Raw genomic sequence first — 18744 nt, forward strand, 5'->3', positions numbered from 1 at the left:
GGATGTTGCAGTACCCCATTCGGTGTATTTTAAGGGTGGGGATAACGGGTGGGTTGTGTTGTGGCCTGATAGTGGCCAGTGGAGCTGGCAGCAGATTTGGACAGTGAGGAGGTTGGGGAGGAACCTGGGCCAGTCCTGGAGTCTGGGGAAGGCTCTGACGAGGGCTCTGCATCAGAGGCAGAGATGGGGCCATCTGCTGTCCGACAGCTGCCTTCGGAGTCAGAGATCAGTGGGGAAGAAGAACAGCTGGAGCCTGTTCCCACTGTGCGCATGCACAGAGCTGCCAGAGGAAGGGAAAAGCTAAGGAACAAGGGCTGACTCAAGAGTAAAGCCACAGGTGGACGGTGAATGGCCCCTCCCAGAGGAAATAAAAGAGAAGCGAAAGGGGAATGATTTTTTTCAGGAGGCAATTAGTTCAATTCATGAGGGTGAAGATCTGTTCCTGACTTCTTGCCAAGTCATTGCTGCTACAGTGTGGCGTTTGTAAAATACTGGCCTGGCAACTCCCACAGCCTGATAAAGGTCTGTAGTTGTGAACTCTCTTGAAAGACTCTTTGCTGGGATTTTGCTGGAGAGGAAATTCATTGTAAATTAAATATAAGGGGTTTATCAAGACAAAGACTTGGCTTCATCCTGTTGGGGAAGCCTAGGTCAGAACAGGTTGCTTCCTGCTTCCGAAAAACCTTGTGATCCATTTTCAGGGCAGACTTGATTTAAATCAAGCGGATTTAAACCACAATTTGAATCACGGTTTAAATCACTAGTAAAAAAAAAAAAGGCTTGATTCAAACCAACTCAGTTTAAATCCTAATTTTTAAAGAGCAGCTGTCATCTCTGCTGTGAAAGTGTCTGAATGCACCCATGCAGTGTATGTTAGTCTCAGCTTTGTAGAGCTTGGATTCGTGGAATGAGTTGTCCCCAAAATGTAAATATTGCAGAATAGACAGCCTCGTGCTACACCACTAAGCTCCGTTTGACGCTGAATTAAATCTAAATTATCAATGTATCTTAAACAGAAAACTCTCTAGGTAGATTTTTATTCCAAAAGCATTTTGTTAAAATAAATTTGATTAAAAATTTCTTTTTTAAAGAAAAATCCGATTTAAACTTTAAGAAATTTTAAAAATCGATTTTTATCCATTTTGTCCATATTTGGGATTGAGCTGTTGAAAGTGATCTGAATTTTCAGAGATTTGGGGCCATGCAAATTTTGGAGTCTCGGCCGATCGCTCATCGGCGGCGTGGGGGCTTCTCCGGCTTGTGGCTTATGGTTTGCTGAGACCCACCCAGGTTCTGAGCTTGGGACGTGACTCTTTGGCTCTCCGTTGCTTCGGCTTTCTTTGCCCTACTGGCCTGTACCTTAGAGAGGAAGATGATAGGAGGAAGAAGATCCCTCTGTCCCTTGAGCAAGTTGGAGGAACAGGTGTAAAATAAATTTTTTTTAAAAAAACCCTAATCGCTGAGCGTTTAGGCAGCTTGGCACCTTTCTGGTATTTTTGCAGCTTTTGAAAACGTTGACAATTTCGGAAAGCTGTTTGAAGATCTGGCGGGGGGGCGCGCGCGAGGCTTCAAAGACAGATGTGCTTTGCAGCTGTTTTGCCTGCTCTTTATTTAGTTTACTCCCCGCCAGCTGACTCTTGACTTCCTCATAAACGGAATTGCATGCGGGGGGTGGAAACCAAGTCTTTCACACAGCTTTTTTTTTAAAAAAATCTTTAAATGGGAGGGGGAAGAAAGATGTCAGCTTTGGAAGCCGTGTTGAGACCAGCTGCTCCCACGCTGTCACATTTTGAGCCTGGGAAAATGGGAGGGTGGAATTTCTCTGGGAGTGCATGTAGTTAGAGACATGGTAGCAATTTTTTTTTTTCCTAAGTCAAGGTCATGTCGTTTCTGCACCTGGGTGAGGGGAGGTCTCGAGTTGGGAGGGATGGCGATTGGGGCAAGTGATGCAGTGATGGGTACAGGGGACGGATTTGTAATTTTTTACTTGCGGCAAGGAAACCCGGATTTTCAAGATTCGGGGTTCCTCAGTTGTGCCAGTTTAACTATCCGAAATAAAAGGAACTTTGGAGAAGCTGCCTGTCTCGGAGTTATTGGTTGGAGTGGAAGTTTTCTGGAATGGTAACATTAGGCTGAATGAAGAAGGTTCAGCCCACCCAACGCACCTGATAATAAGGTCCTGCAGGTAATTTGAGTAGGGCCTGTTTAGTTGCAACAGCTAGCAAGCTGTTCCTGGCCCTGCCTCCTCCTCTTCCTTTCTCCTCTTTTTCTTCTTCCTTTACTTGCTCTTCCTCCTTCCCTTTCCCTCTTCCTCCTCTTCCTTTTTATCTTCCTCTCCTCCTCCTCCTCCTCTCTCCTCCTCCTCCTCCTCCTCCTCCCTCCTCCTCCTCCTCCTCTCTCCTCCTTCCTCTTCTTTTTCTTTCTTTCTCCTCCTGCTCTTCCTCCCCTCTCCTCCTCTCTTTCTCCTCCTGCTTTCCCTTTATCCTCCTTTCTTCCTTTTCTTCCTCTTTCCGTTTATCTTCCTCCTCCTCCTCCTTCCTCCTCTTCCTTCTTCTCTTCTTCCTCTTTCCCTTTATCCTCCCTTCTTCCTCCTCCTCTTCTGCTTTCCCTTTATCCCCTTCCTTCCTTCCTTCCTTCCCTTCCCTTCCTTCCTTCCTTCCTTCCTTCCTTCCTTCCTTCCTTCCTTCCTTCCTTCCTTCCTTCCTTCCTTCCTTCCTTTCTTCTCTTCCTTTTTCCCTTTATCCCCTTCCTTCCTTCCTTCCTTCCTTCTTTCTCTTCCTTTTTCCCTTTATCCCCTTCCTTCCTTCCTTCCTTTTCCTTTTATCCCCTTCTTTCCTTTCCTTCTTTCCTTTCCTTTCCTTTCCTTTCCTTCTTTCCTTTCCTTCCTTCTCTTCCTTCTCTTCTTCCTTCCTTCCTTTCCTTCCTTCCTTCCTTCCTTCCTTCCCTCCCTCCCTCCCTCCCTCCTTCCTCTTTCCCTTTATCTTCCTCCTTCCTCTTCTTCCTCCCCCTCTCCCACTTCTTCCTCCTCCTTCTCATCTCCTCCTCTCCCCCCTTCTTCCTCCTCCTCCTCCTCCATCCTCACCATCCCCATCCTCATCATGTTGGGGGCCTGCTCCAGAGGCCGGAGCAGCGGGGCGACTTGCTGTGCGTCCCGCGCCCCCCGCCGCCGCCCCGCTTCAGCCGCGGCTCACATGACACCTCCTCCCCTGACCTGTAGAGGGCAGCCTTGCCCCTCCCTGTTTCCTGGCCCACCTTTTCCTGGTAATTGATTGCCTAATTCGCTCTTTATGTGAAAGAAAGCAGATACCGAGTAATTTGCGGCAATAACCTGCTATTGCCGGGCCAGTATCGAAACTCCCCTGTTCATTTCAAGTGGAAGATAAAACACTAATATATAATTATCCTTGCAAATTGGATTGTTTTAAATAACCAAAAAGACTGCGTCCAGGAGAACACCATCCCATTTCCCTTGAGTTAGGAGAGGGCCGTAATTGCGGCGCTCAATCAATTTGCTTGGCATTAGAAATTCCATCACCATCAACATTAAGCGATATTCATTGTGATGGCTAAGAGCCGGCCCATTTCTCCTCTTTTCCTTAACTGGCAAAATTAATCAGGGAAAAGATTTTAAACATTTACCCGTGCGAAAGAGGTCAGCCCTGCCACTATATTGCTCAGCAGATAAGGGGGCTAATAAAAAGAAAATTGAATTACTAATGATCACCAGGAACCGAGTATATAAAAACCGGCAATCGCTCGCTTCAGGAGGAAAGGAGAATCAATTTTCTTCGGACAAGGTGCACTCGGGGTGTATTTTTGTGTGTGTGTATGTGTGTGTGTGGTTTTGTTTTGTTTTGTTTTTTAAAAACTTGGGCACATATTATCAGCAATTTAATTTGAAAGCGCATAAACAGGAGGAAACCGTTAGGAAAATAATGAGCCTTTAGGTGTAAACTGCTACAGGATATACGCCGTACACAATTTATTTGGCACAACAGATAATCACTTTAATTGAATTCAAAACTGCATTCTTCAGCAGGGCCGGCGGCCTCCCCTTCCCCCCCTTCTTTCTTTCTTTCTTCTGCCGGTGGGGACCGCGAAATATTATACAGAGGTGCCGCGTCCTTCCCTTGTTAATGCCTCCCGCAAGGCAACGCCACGTGCTGCCCCGTTCATGCGTGGAGGTGAGCTGGGGTATGGCGTTGCCGTGAAAAAGTGGGGGAAGTTTCTCCGAGCGGCGGGATCTGCCTGCCTCTCTATGGGAACCCACGATTCCCGGAATCGGTGGCCAGTGGTCCCTTTCTCCTCCGGGGCCGGTGCTCTGAACGCGCCAACTTTCCTGCTGCCTCTGGTGGACAATGGGCCCCGGACTTATGGGGCACCCAGAGGCGACGTGTTTCGTGCGTGTCAGAAGCATTGAAGTTAAAATAAGGCATATTACAAGACGGAGGTCCTCGACCTTTCTAGCAGTAGAGTAGAAGATAGAATTTAATAACCAGAATGTAGAGGGGGATATAGAATGGAATATAGAATGTAGAGTGGAATACAGAATAAATAGAATGGGATACAGAATATTGAATGGAATATAGAATATAGAATGGAATATAGAATGTAGAGTGGAATACAGAATATATAGAATGGAATACAGAATATAGAATGGAATATAGAATATAGAATGGAATATAGAATATAGAATGGAATACAGAATAAATAGAATGGAATACAGAATATAGAATGGAATATAGAATATAGAATGGAATATAGAATGGAATATAGAATGTAGAGTGGAATACAGAATATATAGAATGGAATGCAGAATATAGAATGGAATATAGAATATAGAATGGAATATAGAATGGAATATAGAATGTAGAGTGGAATACAGAATATATAGAATGGAATGCAGAATATAGTAGAATGGAATATAGAATATAGAATGGAATATAGAATATAGAATGGAATATAGAATGTAGAGTGGAATACAGAATATATAGAATGGAATGCAGAATATATAGTATGGGAATAGGAATAGAATAACTTTATTGTCACTTTGAATTTATACTAAAATGAAATTTCATTGCATACAGCTCTTCAAGGGTCACCACCTCCCAATATATACTACATAAGCATGACAAAATAAAAGGATAATAGAATAGAATAGAATTAGAATAGGACAGAACAGAACCTTTGAGATCTTCTAGTCCAACCCCCTGCCTAGGCAGGAGACCCTATACCATTTCAGACCAATGGCGGTCCAGTCTCTACTTCAAAACTTCCAGTGATGGAGCATCTACAATTTCTGGTGGCAGGCTGTTCCCCTGGTTAATTGCTCTCCCTGTCAGGAAGTTTCTCCTTAATTCCCAGTTGCTTCGCTCCTTGATGCGTTTCCATCCGTTGCTTCTTGTCCTGCCTTCGGGTGCTTTTGGGAATAGGTTGACCCCGTCTTCTTTGCAGTAGCCCCTCAAGTATTGGAAGATGTTGTCAGGTCTCCCTTACATCCTTTTCAAGAAATTAGACACGCCCAATTCCTGCAACCGTTCTTTAGAATTCCCGCAACCGTTCTTCATTTGTCTCGTTATTTTGGCCTGCAGTACCAGGGATGAACTTTCCTGGAAGACAATTTTTCCACACACTTTTGCCTGCAACCTAGATCCCGCGGACACACAGATGAAGCTTTGCTCCTTCACCCGCCGCTTGCGCAACCCCGTTCCTAACAGGCCACGGCCCTGCGGGTTGGGGACCCCTGCTGTAAAATTTAAAATATAAAATTCAGGATTGAAATATGTACAAATTAAACCGATCCCCGCCCAGAATGCACCCCGTTTCCCTGAAAATAAGACCCAATTGGAAAATAAACCCCATCGTGGTTCTTTAGGATGCTCATAACGTAAGCCCTACCCCGAAAATAAGCCCCGGTTAAGATTGTCAGCCAGGTGGACCCATTTGGAAGCCCGTTTCCCCGAAAATAAGACCTAACTGGAAAATAATGCATCTTTTCGAGCACGAATTAAGATAAGACCCAATTTTATTTGGGGGGGGAAACATGGTAGCAACATGAATTGAAGCCGAGTCCAGAGACATTGTCCTCTATTCAGGTGCCTTTAGATGCCTTCAAGAGACCATCTCATTGGTTGCTAATCTCCAAAATAGCCAGGGGGATGCATGCACCAGCCATGTGCGTGTGAACAGGGATGAACAGGGAAGATCTTGCCCTTCGGTCGCGTGTGCCTTTTTTGCTTTCTCACCGGCCTGGTGTCGGGAGCTCGGGCTGTCTTAAGTTGCCAGAATCCCAGCGCGAGAACGCTTATGTGTTTGTTGTGTGCTGAATTAGCAGTAATTTTAATGCGCTCCTCCGTTCTCCTATGCTGTCTCTGGACCGCACAGATAAACAAGATTGCTCTGTGTCCGGCCTGCCATTAAATCTCTCTTATGAACGCAGATGAAACATATCGGGTAGCAGCACGCGTACGAGGGTTTTTTATTTAAAAAAAAAAACCCGCATCGTACTGGAGGCTCGCGAGGTTTCAGGTTTGGAAAACGAGGGTGCAGGGGACGCCCGACAACAACGCCTTGAGCTTGTCCGCAAAAGAGGAAAACTTCACAGTTTTCCAGTCGGAGTTTCCCAGCCAGAAACCTTCGGATGTGTCAGAGAATTAACTCCTCAGTTTCCTAAAGGTTTGGTCTAGTCACATCACACCTGGAAGGCACCTGGGAACAGCCAGAAGTAAGATGCTTAGGGCTGGACCCAAATGCCATAAACAAAGGTGTACCAGTCCGTACGATTTCTTAATTTTTAGGACAACTTTAGTGTGTGTGTGTGTGTGTGTACATACATATATATATATATATATATATATATATATATATATGCATACATATATATATATATACACATACATACGTACATACATACATACATACAGAAGCCTGATAATGGCAGATGAGATTCTGCCGAAACGTTGCTACAACTTTAAAAGCACAACTACAATGACGTGGGAAAATACCCGAACAAAGCTGAATACGATAGATAGATAGATAGACAGACAGACAGACAGACAGACAGACATAAGTGAAATGCTCCTCACGCATCATCACAAAATCTCCAGAACCATAAGGCCTACAAACTTGAAATTGGGCCTGTATGTTCCTCTTGGCTTCTAGGGGCTCACTAAGAAAGGATTTTTCAAAATGACTATTACAGCATTTAGAGTATTTCCATTATTATTATTATTATTATTATTATTATTATTATTATTATTATTATTATTATTAAGCGGAGGAGAGGAGGTTCACTTTCAATTTCAGTTGCACAGCACCAAGCAGCTTTAGTACAGAACAGTTGAGCTAAGCTACGCCCAGGCTCCTTGCTGTCTCCTTGCTTACACTGCAAATACTGTTTCAGTTTCCAAACAGCCCTCAACTCTCTCACACCCCGACAAGGACGCTAGCCAGATGAATACCGATGGATGCTGGGTAGGCAGAGGCAGAATTTTTTCTCCCTTATTTCCCTCCCCCCAAAACCTAAGCCCTCACGCATCATCACAAAATCTCCAGAACCGTAAAAGCCTAAAAAAATTGAAATTTGGCCCATATCTTGGCTTCTAGGGGCTCCCTAAGAAAGGATTTTTCCAAATGACCCTCACGGCATTCGTATTATTTGGTATCTCGTTATCATTATTAACACGCTCTGAGGCTGAGGAGTTCTACTCCCCCTCCCCACCTGAAAAGAAACCTGCTCCAAATGCAAAACCCGAGCGGAGGAGAGGAGTTTCCGTCTTAGTTTCAGAGCCCCAAGCAGCTTCAGTAGGTAACAGTTGAGCTAAGCCAGGCCCAGGCTGGGGCCTTGTTTAATCCAGAGCCTTGGTTGTTGGAAAGCAAGTCTTGGTTTCAAATGTCCCGTTTCGAAACACGTGTCTCACTTTCTCCCATCAGTTTTTAGAATGTGAGTCCCGAGCAGGGGCCTCTTAGCACCCTTCCGCACGACGGGGATCCATTCTTCTTGATAGAGGGGAACAGAGTTGGAAGGGACCTCAAGAGGTCTTCCAGTCCAACCCCGTACTCAAGCAGGAGAGACCCTAGACCGTTTCTGACAGGTGGCTGTCCAGTCTCTTCTTAAAAGCTTCCAGGGATGAAGCATCCACAACTCCTAGAGGCAAGTCCTTCTGCTGATTAGAATGACAGAATTGGAAGGGACCTTGTAGGTCATCTAGTCCAACCCCCTGCCCAAGCAGGAGATCCTACACCATTTCTGACAGGTGGCAATCAAATCTCTCCTTGAAAGCCTCCAGGGATGAAGCTCCCACAACTTCCGAAGGCAATTTCTGTTCCACGGGTTGATTGTTCTCACTGTCAGGAAATTCCTCCTTATTTCCAGGTTGAATCTCTCCTGGATCAGTTTCCATCCATTGTTCCTTGTCTGGCCTTCAGGTGCCTTGGAGAATAGCTTGACCCCCTCCTCCTCTGTCTGGCAGCCCCTCAAATATTGGAAGATGCTCTCCTGTCTCCCCTGGTCCTTCTCTTCCCTAGACTAGCCAGGCCCAGTTCCTGCAACCGTCCGTCGTATGTTTTATCCTCCAGTCCCCTCATCCTCCTGGTTGCTCTTCTCGGCACTCTTTCCGGAGTCTCAAAATCCCCTTTTTTATAGACTGTATGCAAGACCCTGAAGTCTTACCCAGGCCTTATAAAAATACTGCAGTGCCTTACAATAGAGAGGCATTATAAGGATTGAGCTTCTGCGATGGTTGTGACTCCTTTTCAGTGCTTTTGTCATTTCAGACGGCCACTAAATGAATGGCCGTAAGTCAAGGAGTTCCCGCAGTGGCTTCCGTGCAGCCGCTTCTCTGGGCCTCTTTCTCTCAGGTGGGCGAAGTCCCGTTTCCTGCTGGTTGCCGGGCGTCTCCCTCCCGGCCTTCGCTTGCAAACGTTTCCTTCGCCGTCGTTCCGCAAGAGGCCATTAGCCTGTGAGGCGGTTCTGCTGCTTGGCTTCCATTTGGCTTCGTGTTCGAGAGCCGCGGCTTTAAGGGCGTGTGGACACGCTCCCTGTGAGGAGAAGCAAATGAACCGGAAGAGAGCTGGAAGGGACTTTGGAGGTCTTCTAGTCCAATGGTCACCCACCCGTGAGCCGGGGACCACTGGTGGTCCGTGAGAACGTTTTGGGTGGTCCGTAGAGAAATGTTCCTCCCCAAAGCAATTAATCCAGGCTGCGCGGGAACACAAGGCTGCCCGGCCCACATGGCCCGTGGGAACGCAAGCCTTGCATCGCTTGCATGGTGAGCAACACGAGATAGTGAGGGGAGAGGGGAAAGGGAGGAGGGGGGAACTTGCCCCACTCACTCCACGCGCCTGGCTAGGCCACCAGGCTGTTTCTTTCCGCTTCTTCCTTCTTCTGCGTTTGGCTGCATGCAAGGAAAGCAGCCAAAGTCTTTCTTTCTCTCCCCCAAACTCCACCAGAAATGAGTCTTTGGGACCCTGCAAGGCCTCCTGCTCCAAGAGGCTCACAAAGACTCGTTTCTGGCGGAGTTTGCGGGAGAGAAAGAAAGACTTCTGCGGCTTCTGCTGCTTTCCTTGCATGAAGCCCAAAGTCTCTCTCTCTTTCTCTCCCCCTGAGAACGGAAATGGAGACGGTATCCTGCGATCCCAAATAAAGAAGGATCGATTTTGGATTTTCCCAGGGTCTCTGGTCTTCGGGATTTAAAATTATGAGTTGGGTGGTCCCTGAGGTCCAAAAGGTTGGTGACCCCTGTTCTAATCCAGCTTCCTGCTCAACCAGGAGACCTTGTCCTAGTGGTGGCAAACCTTTTCGGCACCAAAGTGCTGAAATGGGAATGCGCATGTGCATGTGTGCCGCAAACCGGAGGATAAGCTCTCTGATGCATGTGCTTGGGAGTGCCGGAAACCAGAAGTTTAGTTTTCCGGTGCACGCATGCGTGCTGGCCACCTGCCCTTCTCATTTCTCATGCACATGCGCATGGGAAGGACCATCTAGCTGGCATGCGCATGTGCGCCAGGGAGCTGCTCTTCTGGTTTCTGGCTCTCCTGTTCGAGGACCAACTGGCCAGCCCGCATGCGTGCACTGGAGCCTGAAAGAGCAACGGGCGATGGCTGGCACGCCTAGAGAGATGGCTCTGCGTGCCACTTCCGGCACATGGGGCCGTAGGTTCACCATCAGGGCTTTATACCGTTTTAGACAAGTGGCTATCCAGCCTTTTCTTAAAGCCCTCCAGTGATAGAGCACCTACAACAGTGGTGGCTAACCTTTTTGGGCTCCTGTGCTAAAAATGGTGCTCGTGCTTACGTGCTTGCACTCGCATGCCAGCACCCAGAAGGCAATGCATGTACCCCCATAGGCCCCCTGCGCATGCACGCACAATCCCCTCCACCGCCGCCCTGGCCCCTTATCTGCACTGCATCTCACAGCTGGTTTTTGACCCGTTTGAGGCCTTTACCGCCCTCCCAAAGGCTTCCTGTATTCCGGAAATACAGGAGGTGATGAAACAGGCCTGTTTTTCGGCCTGCAAAGCCTGCAGAGGCCTCCCTCAGGCCTCCGGGAGGCCAAAAAAGGCCTCAAACGGGCCAAAAATCAGCTGTGAGGCGCGGGCATGTGCAGCGAGGTAAGTTTTCCCGTGGCTCGCATGCCGGCACAAATGGCTCTGTGTGCCACCTTGGCATGAATGCCATAGGTTTGCCATCACGGACCTACAACTTTTGGAGCGAAGCGGGTTCTGCTGGTTAATATTTCCTCCCTGTTAAGAAGTTTCTCCTCAGTTCTAGATTGCTTCTCTCAATACTTAGGTCACCTTGAGGACACAGACAAACCTCCAAGTGGCCTCAATGACTCTCTAAAAAGGATGCAAATGACCAACTTTGTCTGCAAGAAGTATAAACCATTCCCCACCATCCAGCCAGAGCTGAAGAAGCTTCTGGGATGATAAGTGAAACCTCTTCAAAGAAAAAACAGAAAGTTTAGGTGTCTCTTATAAAAGCACTTCTGGGACAACTGAAGAGATAAACAAACCTCCAAGTGGCCTCAACGACCCTCTACAAGGACGCAAATGACCAGCTCTGTCTGCAAGGAGTATCGATCCTTCCATTCCCATCATGGGGTCCGAGGTGAAGAAGCTTCTTGGTTGAGAAGCGAAGCGTCTCCAAAGCAAAAAACCAGAAAGTCCAGCTACCTCTTGGGGAAAAAAAAAGAAGAAGAAGACATCTTTGAATATTCACCAGCAGAAGATGGACTTGTTGCTGATTTTCAGAGCGCGGGTTCTTTTACAAACCCCTAAATCGGAGCCCCGAAGAGCACCCGACTAAAGTTTGCGAAAGTTTTCCCTCTCGGCCTCTGAATTACAGTTGAACGCCGGCTCTGTCCGCCAGAAGACGTTCCCAGCCTAGCGAAAGGCTCGAGAGAAAAATCAGCGGAATCCTTTATCTCGGGGGATTGTTGAGTTGTTGACAGGGTTAAAAGTGCGGCTTTCCAATTTAGGAATATGAGGCCAAAGACGATACTGCATCACCCTCTCCCCTCCACTTCCCCCTCCGGGCCTCGGACATAAATTTTCCCCTCGGCCAGATTTCACCCTTTGATTGGTGAGCTTAATTTCCGGCGGGGCAGTAAAACAGGCCCCACGTAATGCAGCTACTTCGGCGAGATATAAAAGGGGGATGTTTTATGGGGAGCGAGATACCTTATCGGGAGGCTGAATCGAGCCGCTGGGAGGGAGGGGGTTGAACTGGTGGGCACTTGGGAGCATCAAGCAGATTGAAACCTTCACCTGACTGTGGATACAGTCCTCCACTCACAACCGTCCTCTTGGTGACTGTTCAAAGTTACGACGGCGCTGAAAAAGGTGACCTGTGACCGTTTTTGCACGCTTGTGACCGTTGTAGCACCCTCCCCCGGGGTCACGTGATTTACATTCGGAGGCTTGAGGCCTGACTCATATCTATAACGGTTGCGGCGTCTCGTGCTCGTGCGACCCCCCTTTTGCGACTTCCTGGCCATCCAAGCCAGATTCACTTAACAACCTGATGACCAACTTGTCAACTGCAGCGGCTCCCTGAACAATAGTCATAAGATGGGGCAAAATTCACTTAACGAATTTCTCACTTAGCAACCTGAATTTGGGGCTCAATGGGGCTGGTCGTAAGTTGAGGACTGCCTGAATGGCTATCAAAGCCATGTGTCAGGGTTCCAAGTAATACACCCATACAAAACTCCAAGGCTGGTAATTCCTCAAAGAATAGTTTTATTGGCTATATCGTATTGGCACAGATCTGGTGAAAACCCGACTCTGACGATTCCCGTGGTTTTCACCTAATTAAAAGTCACATTTTCTCCTTCCCCAAACAGTCACGTGGTCTAATCCAGTGGTTGCCAACCTGTGGGCCGGGGACACTGGTGGTCCACAAGAAAATTTTGCTGATCCACAGAGAAATGTCCCCCTCAAAGCAACTAACCCAGGCTGCGTGGGAGCACAAGGCTGTGCCGCCCACGTGGCCTGCGGGAACACAAGGCTTGCGTTGCTTGCATTGCGAACAACACGAGGTAGTGAGGGGAGGGGAGGAAGGGTGGGTGGGTGGACTTGCCCACGTGCCTGGCCGGGCCACTGGGCTGCTTCTTTCCGCTTCTTCCTTCTTCTGCTTTTGGCTGCACGCAAAGAAAGCAACAAAAGTCTTTCTTTCTCTCCCCCAAACTCCTCCAAAAATGAGCTTTTGGGACCCTGCAAGGCATCCTTCTCCAAGAGGTTGCACCGGCAACGACTCATTTCTGGTGGAGTTTGGGGGAGAGAAAGAAAGACTTCTGCGGCTTCTGCTGCTTTCCTTGCATGAAGCCAAAAGTCTCTCTCTCTCTCTCTCTCCCCTTGAGAACGGAGCTGGAGATGGTCTCCTGCGATCCCAAATAAAGAACGCTCGATCGGTAGGAAAACGGGGTGGGGGATTTTCCTGCAGACTTTTTGGGGGATTTTCCTAGGGTCTCTGGTCCGTGGGATTTAAAAATATGAGTTTGGTGGTCCCTGAGGTCCAAAAGGTTGGTGACCCCTGGTCTAATCAGGGTTTTGTCCATTGGTGGGATTCAGCCAGTTCACACCACTTCGGGAGAACCGGTTGTTAACTTTCTGAGCAGTTCGATAAACTGGCTGTTGGAAGAAATCATTAAGGCAGAGAACTGGTTCTTAAATTATTTGAATCCCATCACTGGTGCCGTCCTGTCGCCTGTTGACGTCACTCTGCCTCTCCCTGATCAAGTGTAAGAACGACCTTGGTTCCCAGGAGACAGTATTTTGTTTTGGCTACAAAACCCCAGCTATCTCTATTGCCCCCTCTCCACCCCTCAGCTTCAGTGTGGCGACACTGAGGCTTCCAAATGGTTTTGGTCAGGTCAGCTTCGGGGTTGAAGCTGTTGTGCAGGCCTTCCTGAAATGTACTTGCAAGGAAAAAAATCACCCTGGAATACTGGCGAGAAAGTGACAAAAGAAGGTTGTCGCAGGTTTTCTGCCGCTTAGGGTAAGGAAACATCTTTGCGGCCTGTGGGAAAATAAGGGGGGGCGGGGAAAAGAAAAAGAAATAGAAATGGTTGAGTGGCTATGGCTCCTTTCGTGAAAATGCTCGATTTTTCAGGATACGATGGTCATTTTCTCGGTGCCTAAACGACAGTGCCTAGCTTCTCCCTCCCTGATAGAAAGTCCCTACAGAGAGTGGCGAGGACATTGGAGAAGATGGTAGGAAGCTCCCTTCCCGTTATTCAGGGTGCTGCTTATATAAGTGTTGCGTACTTGGAGCTCAAAACCTTGTTAGAGACCCCACACACTCACTTTATGGTCTGTTTCTGTTCCTCCCCTCTGGGAGGAGATCTTGAAGTCTTTTTAGCAGGACTACCAGTTTCCGTAACGGTTTTGTTCTCTACTAGGCCATCCATCTGGTAAACTCGCAAGATTTGTTCTGGCCGTGCCCGTGTATACATCCGAACTAGACTGCGTTGTTTCTCCGTGTCGTAGAATATAAGTGGGTCTGTGCATAATTTTGTATTTATTTATTCCGTCATGTTCATGTTGTATCTGTTGGAGGTGGTGACCCTTCGAGAGCTGCGGGCAGCGGAAATTTCATTTTAATGCATGCCATTCGGTGTACGTTCAAAGTGACTAGTTATTCTAAGTCTCACTTAACAGCATGACTTTTGGCCTCAGTGGCAGCTGTAAGAGGAGGACTACCCATATTAACCAAGCCGTTGTAGACCTCCTACAGCAACTAGGAGGTCTTAGCCGGTCAGCCCCTTCCTTGGTGCTGGAGTGTCAGTTGTGTTTTATTACCCCCAAACCCTGCAAAAGGTTCCACAACCCGCCCGGGGCGTTGCTTTCCTCAGGAAATATATATAAAAAAAAATACCAAAATAAAAATAATGCTGAATTAGACCAGACGAGGCCAAAAAATAAAAAATAATGCTGAATTAGACCAGACGAGGCCTTGTTCCTTTCCTCTTGCATAAATTATCCTTTCCTCTTGCATAAATTATCAGAAGAGTCAGAGGCTGGCTTTTTTCAATGTATGGTTAGAGCTGCGTTAACGAGCTCTTCTCTAATCATCCCTGAGTTTTGACTACTTTTAGGGCAGGGAGCGGTAATGGGCTGCGGGATAGTTGCTTCTAAACGGCAGCTAACTATGCATTTTTTTGTGGGGGGGGGAACAGGGGGCACGGCTCCCTTTTCACAACTTGCCTCCGGAAGTTGCGGGCCCGCCATCTCTGAAGGTTTTTAACGAATGTTTGTCTGAAATGGATTTCCTGCGGGTTGGACTAGAAGACCTTCGAGATCCCTTTCCAATTCTTGTTCTCCTGTTATCTCGTCCTGCCTGGCAGGAGAGGCTGGGGAGCTTGTGAGCCTAGGGTGGAGTTGGTACAGCTGGCAGAAAGGAAGTAGGCCACACCGTGTCCTGTGTCCAACCTGGCACCCTCTCCGGATGCCCGCCAGATGCAGAATGCTCCGGCTCCCAAGATCCCAAAGCTGTCGGAAGATCAGCCAGGGAGGAGCCTCCCCCTTGGCCAGGCAGGTTCAACCGGCCGTCTCTCACTCCGAGGGACCCTATCCACGCACCTTAAAAGCGGGGGTCTGTCTCCAACCTTGACCGCTTGAAGCAAAGCTAGCTGGGGAATTCTGGGAGTTGAAGTCCGCCAGGCTTAAAGTGCTCAAGGTTGGAGACCCCTGCCTTCAAGGGGAATGCGTGACTTTGCTGGGAAGACTCATCTTGGGGACTTTCCTCCCTGCAAGGTTGACCCAGGGTAGGGTACAGATTGCCTGGCGATCGTGGCCAAGGATTGGCCAGCTTTAACCAGGCTCCCTCTCCCCTCTTTGGAAGAGCTTTAGAGCTCCCGCTGCCGCAAGAAAGTTCAAAACATCCTCAAAGATCCATCTCATCCTGAGCACCCTTTTGGTTTTTTTTTGGAACTATTACCTGCTGGCAGACGGTACAGGATAATAAAAACAAGGACAAATAGGCTGAAAAAAACGGCTTCTGTCCCAGGGCACGAACTCTCTTGAATTCTACTGTATGGTGCAATATTCATGCAATATCAGGAGGTTTCAACTCAATTGGCCGGAATGTGTGTTTGTGTTTATTTTCATAGTCATAATGTACACCGAAGATTAATTTAAAAAAATATTTAAAAAAATATTCAATAAGAAATATTTAATTTCATGGTACGAGGTGAAATGGCAATCAATTAAACTAAACTAAAACTCCGTCCCCAGAAATCCAGCTGCCATTTTTTCCCCCCAGTGGAATCATTTTGTCTTCAAATTCCCTCTTGTTGTTGAAATGTCCCCTAAGGATCCCCATAAGGACAGGCGGTGCTGTCTAAGCAGAGCGGCCGGGTTAGCCACAGCGAGGTTCCACCAAAGGTTAAAATCAATGAGGGGACGGTTTAAAATGGGCAGGAGCGCCATTTTGTAGATAGCAGCCATTTTCTAGCAGCTCTCACGACCCGAACTGTACCTCTCATCGACAGTGTCCTGCCCCTGGTGGAGACTGACTCTGAGGAAGAGGAGGAACAGCCAACAGGGAGTGGGAGTGTGGCTCCGGAGGTGGTGGAGGAGGCTGGGGAAGGGCAGAGGCCGGCTGAGCAATCAGAGGAGGATCCAGGCCCATCCCCTCTCCATCCTAGGGCACACAGGCAGGAGAGGATCAGGGAAAAGCGAGGTCTACTCAGGAGGAGATTACCATGATCCTCCTCGTGGCTTGCAGCTGGGAGCTATGTATATAAGTTTGCAACTGCGTAGTCAGAATTGCTGGAGTCAATTTAGCGTTTACTTTGAAAGAGGTTTATCTTTGCTGGCGTTCTTCCCATGGACTCTCCTCGGTTATCTTCCTGGAATGTATGATTAATTATCTTGGCTTGCTTCGGAACTCGCGGTCAATGGGGTTTGTTTTGGTTTTCTTTTTGCCTCATTATTTACTTTTGTGACTTTAAACTGTGCCTAATAAAACGGTGAAGTTAAGTTGAAGGCTAAGGAAGATATCATTTCAGACAGGTGGCTGCCCAGTCTCTTCTTACAATCCTCCAGCAATGGAAGCACCCACAACTTCCGGAGGAAAGCTATTCCATTCCTCTGTTTCTCTCCCTCTACAGATTAACAGAGGTGGAAGGGACCTTGGAGGTCATCTAGTCCAACCTCCCCACCCACCCAAGCAGGAAATTCTACACCATTTCGGACAAGTTGACTGTCCAGTCCCTTCTTAAAAACTCCCCCGTGATGGAGCATCCGTAACTTCTGGTGGTAGACAGTTCCACTGGTTCCTGGTCCTCACGATTAGGATGTTTCTCCTTAATTCCAGGCTGCTTCTCACCTTGACCTGCTTTTGGGGTGCTTTGGGGAACAGGCTGAACCCCCCCACCCCCCACCCCTGCCCCGGGGCAGCCCCTTAGATGGGAGATGCTCTTTGGAGCTGCCGGGGAGCGAAGGCCCGCGAATCCGTGCAACGTTTCGAACGCTGCACGCGGCCCATAAATAAACCCGGGTTCTGCCAGAAAATGGAATGAGGAATATTAGCATGAAATCAAGATGTTAAACTCCCCCCACCATGCGACAGGCCATAAATTCCAGGCGCTCGCCCGCACTCCAGCCTGCTCACTTATTTCTTTCTTTCTTTCTTCGAAAAGGGATCCGTATAAATTTAGGCGGATGGGTTTCTGTGCCCGGTTTCCCCCGCCACGTCCTTTGGCGGGCGCACGTGGGTCTCCCTCCTTCTCTTGTCTTCAGCGCCTCGAAGCCGGCTAATCAGCCCAAGGCTAACGGCCGGGAGAGCGGGCTTATTCGACATTTTCCCATTCCCGCCGCAGAAGATTCCCTGCGCCTGGCAGCGGCAAAAGCGGACTGGGAGCTAGCAGCCCCTTTAGTTGGGAAACAGGCCGCCACTCCCCTGGAAATGGGGGTGGAGGGAGTGCGCGAGGGTGAAGGGACGGAGAAAGGTAGAAAAGGGAGGGGCCGAAAAAGAGCTAGTGGCCCATCAAGTCCACCCTTTGAATGGATTTGGTTCTCTGTCCCTCCCTCTTTCTTTCTTTCTTTCTTTCTTTCTTTCTTTCTTTCTTTCTTTCTTTCTTTCTTTCTTTCTTTCTCCCTCCCCCCTCCCTCCCTCCTTTTCCCTCTCTCTCTGTGGAAATCAGCAAATCAGCTCCATCATTTGTCTTTCCTTTCCTTTCCTTTCCCTCCTTTTCCTCCTTTTCCTCTCTCCCCCTTTTCCTCTCCTCCCTTTTCCTTTCCTTTCCTTTCCTTTCCTTTCCTTTCCTTTCCTTTCCTTTCCTTTCCTTTCCTTTCCTTTCTTTCCTTTCCTTTCCTTTCCTTTCCTTTCCTTTCCTTTCCTTTCCTTCTTTCCTTTCCTTTCCTTTCCTTTCCTTTCCTTTCCTTTCCCCTCCCTTCCTTCCTTCCCTTCCCTTTCCATTCCTTCCCTTCCCTTCCCTTCCCTTCCCTTCCCTTCCCTTCCCTTCCCTTCCCTTTCCTTTCCTTTCCTTTCCTCCTTCCCTTCCCTTCCCTTCCTTCCCTTTCCATTCCTTCCCTTCCCTTCCTTCCTTCTTTCCTTTCCTTTCCTTTCCTTTCCTTTCCTTTCCTTTCCTTTCCTTTCCCTCCTTCCTTCTTCCCTTCCTTCCTTCCTTCATTCCTTCCTTCCTTCCCTTCCTTCCCTTCCTTCCTTTCCTTTCCTTTCCTTTCCTTTCCTTTCCTTTCCTTTCCTTCCTTCTTCCCTTCCTTCCTTCCCTTCCTTCCTTCCTTCCTTCCTTTCCTTTCCTTTCCTTTCCTTTCCTTTCCCTTCCTTCCCTTCCCTTCCCTTCCTTTCCTTTCCTTTCCTTTCCTTTCCTTCCTTCCTTCCCTTCCTTTCCTTTCCTTTCCTTTCCTTTCCTTTCCTTTCCTTTCCTTTCCTTCCTTCCTTCCTTCCCTTCCTTCTTCCTTTCCTTCCCTTTCCTTTCCTTTCCTTTCCTTTCCTTTCCTTTCCTTTCCTTTCCTTTTTCCTTTCCTTTCCTTCCTTCCTTCCCTTCCTTCCCTTCCTTCCTTCTTTTCCTTTCCTTTCCTTTCCTTTCCTTTCCCTCCTTTCCCTCCCTTTTCCTCTCCTCCCATTTCCTTCCCTTCCCTTCCCTCGACCCCCAGCCCTCTTTTTGACATTGCCATGGATAATTTTACGTACTACGCTTAGGTCGTCCCGAAGGCAACGTAGTTCCAGGTTGTTTAAGCCTAAAGTTTCAAGTCTGTTGGCATAAGGTATTCCGTT

General features: G+C 48.0%; 1 protein-coding gene across 1 annotated transcript in view; it reads left to right on the plus strand.

Annotated features, from left to right (window-relative positions):
• Positions 1 to 18744, plus strand: part of ZC3H3 (zinc finger CCCH-type containing 3) — a 222971-nt gene that overhangs the window by 8268 nt on the left and 195959 nt on the right. The window lies entirely within an intron of this gene.

This window comes from Pseudonaja textilis, chromosome 3 (genome assembly GCF_049901715.1).
Source record: "Pseudonaja textilis isolate UNSWEBS1 chromosome 3, rPseTex1.2, whole genome shotgun sequence".
Classification (NCBI taxonomy): Eukaryota; Metazoa; Chordata; class Lepidosauria; order Squamata; family Elapidae; genus Pseudonaja; species Pseudonaja textilis.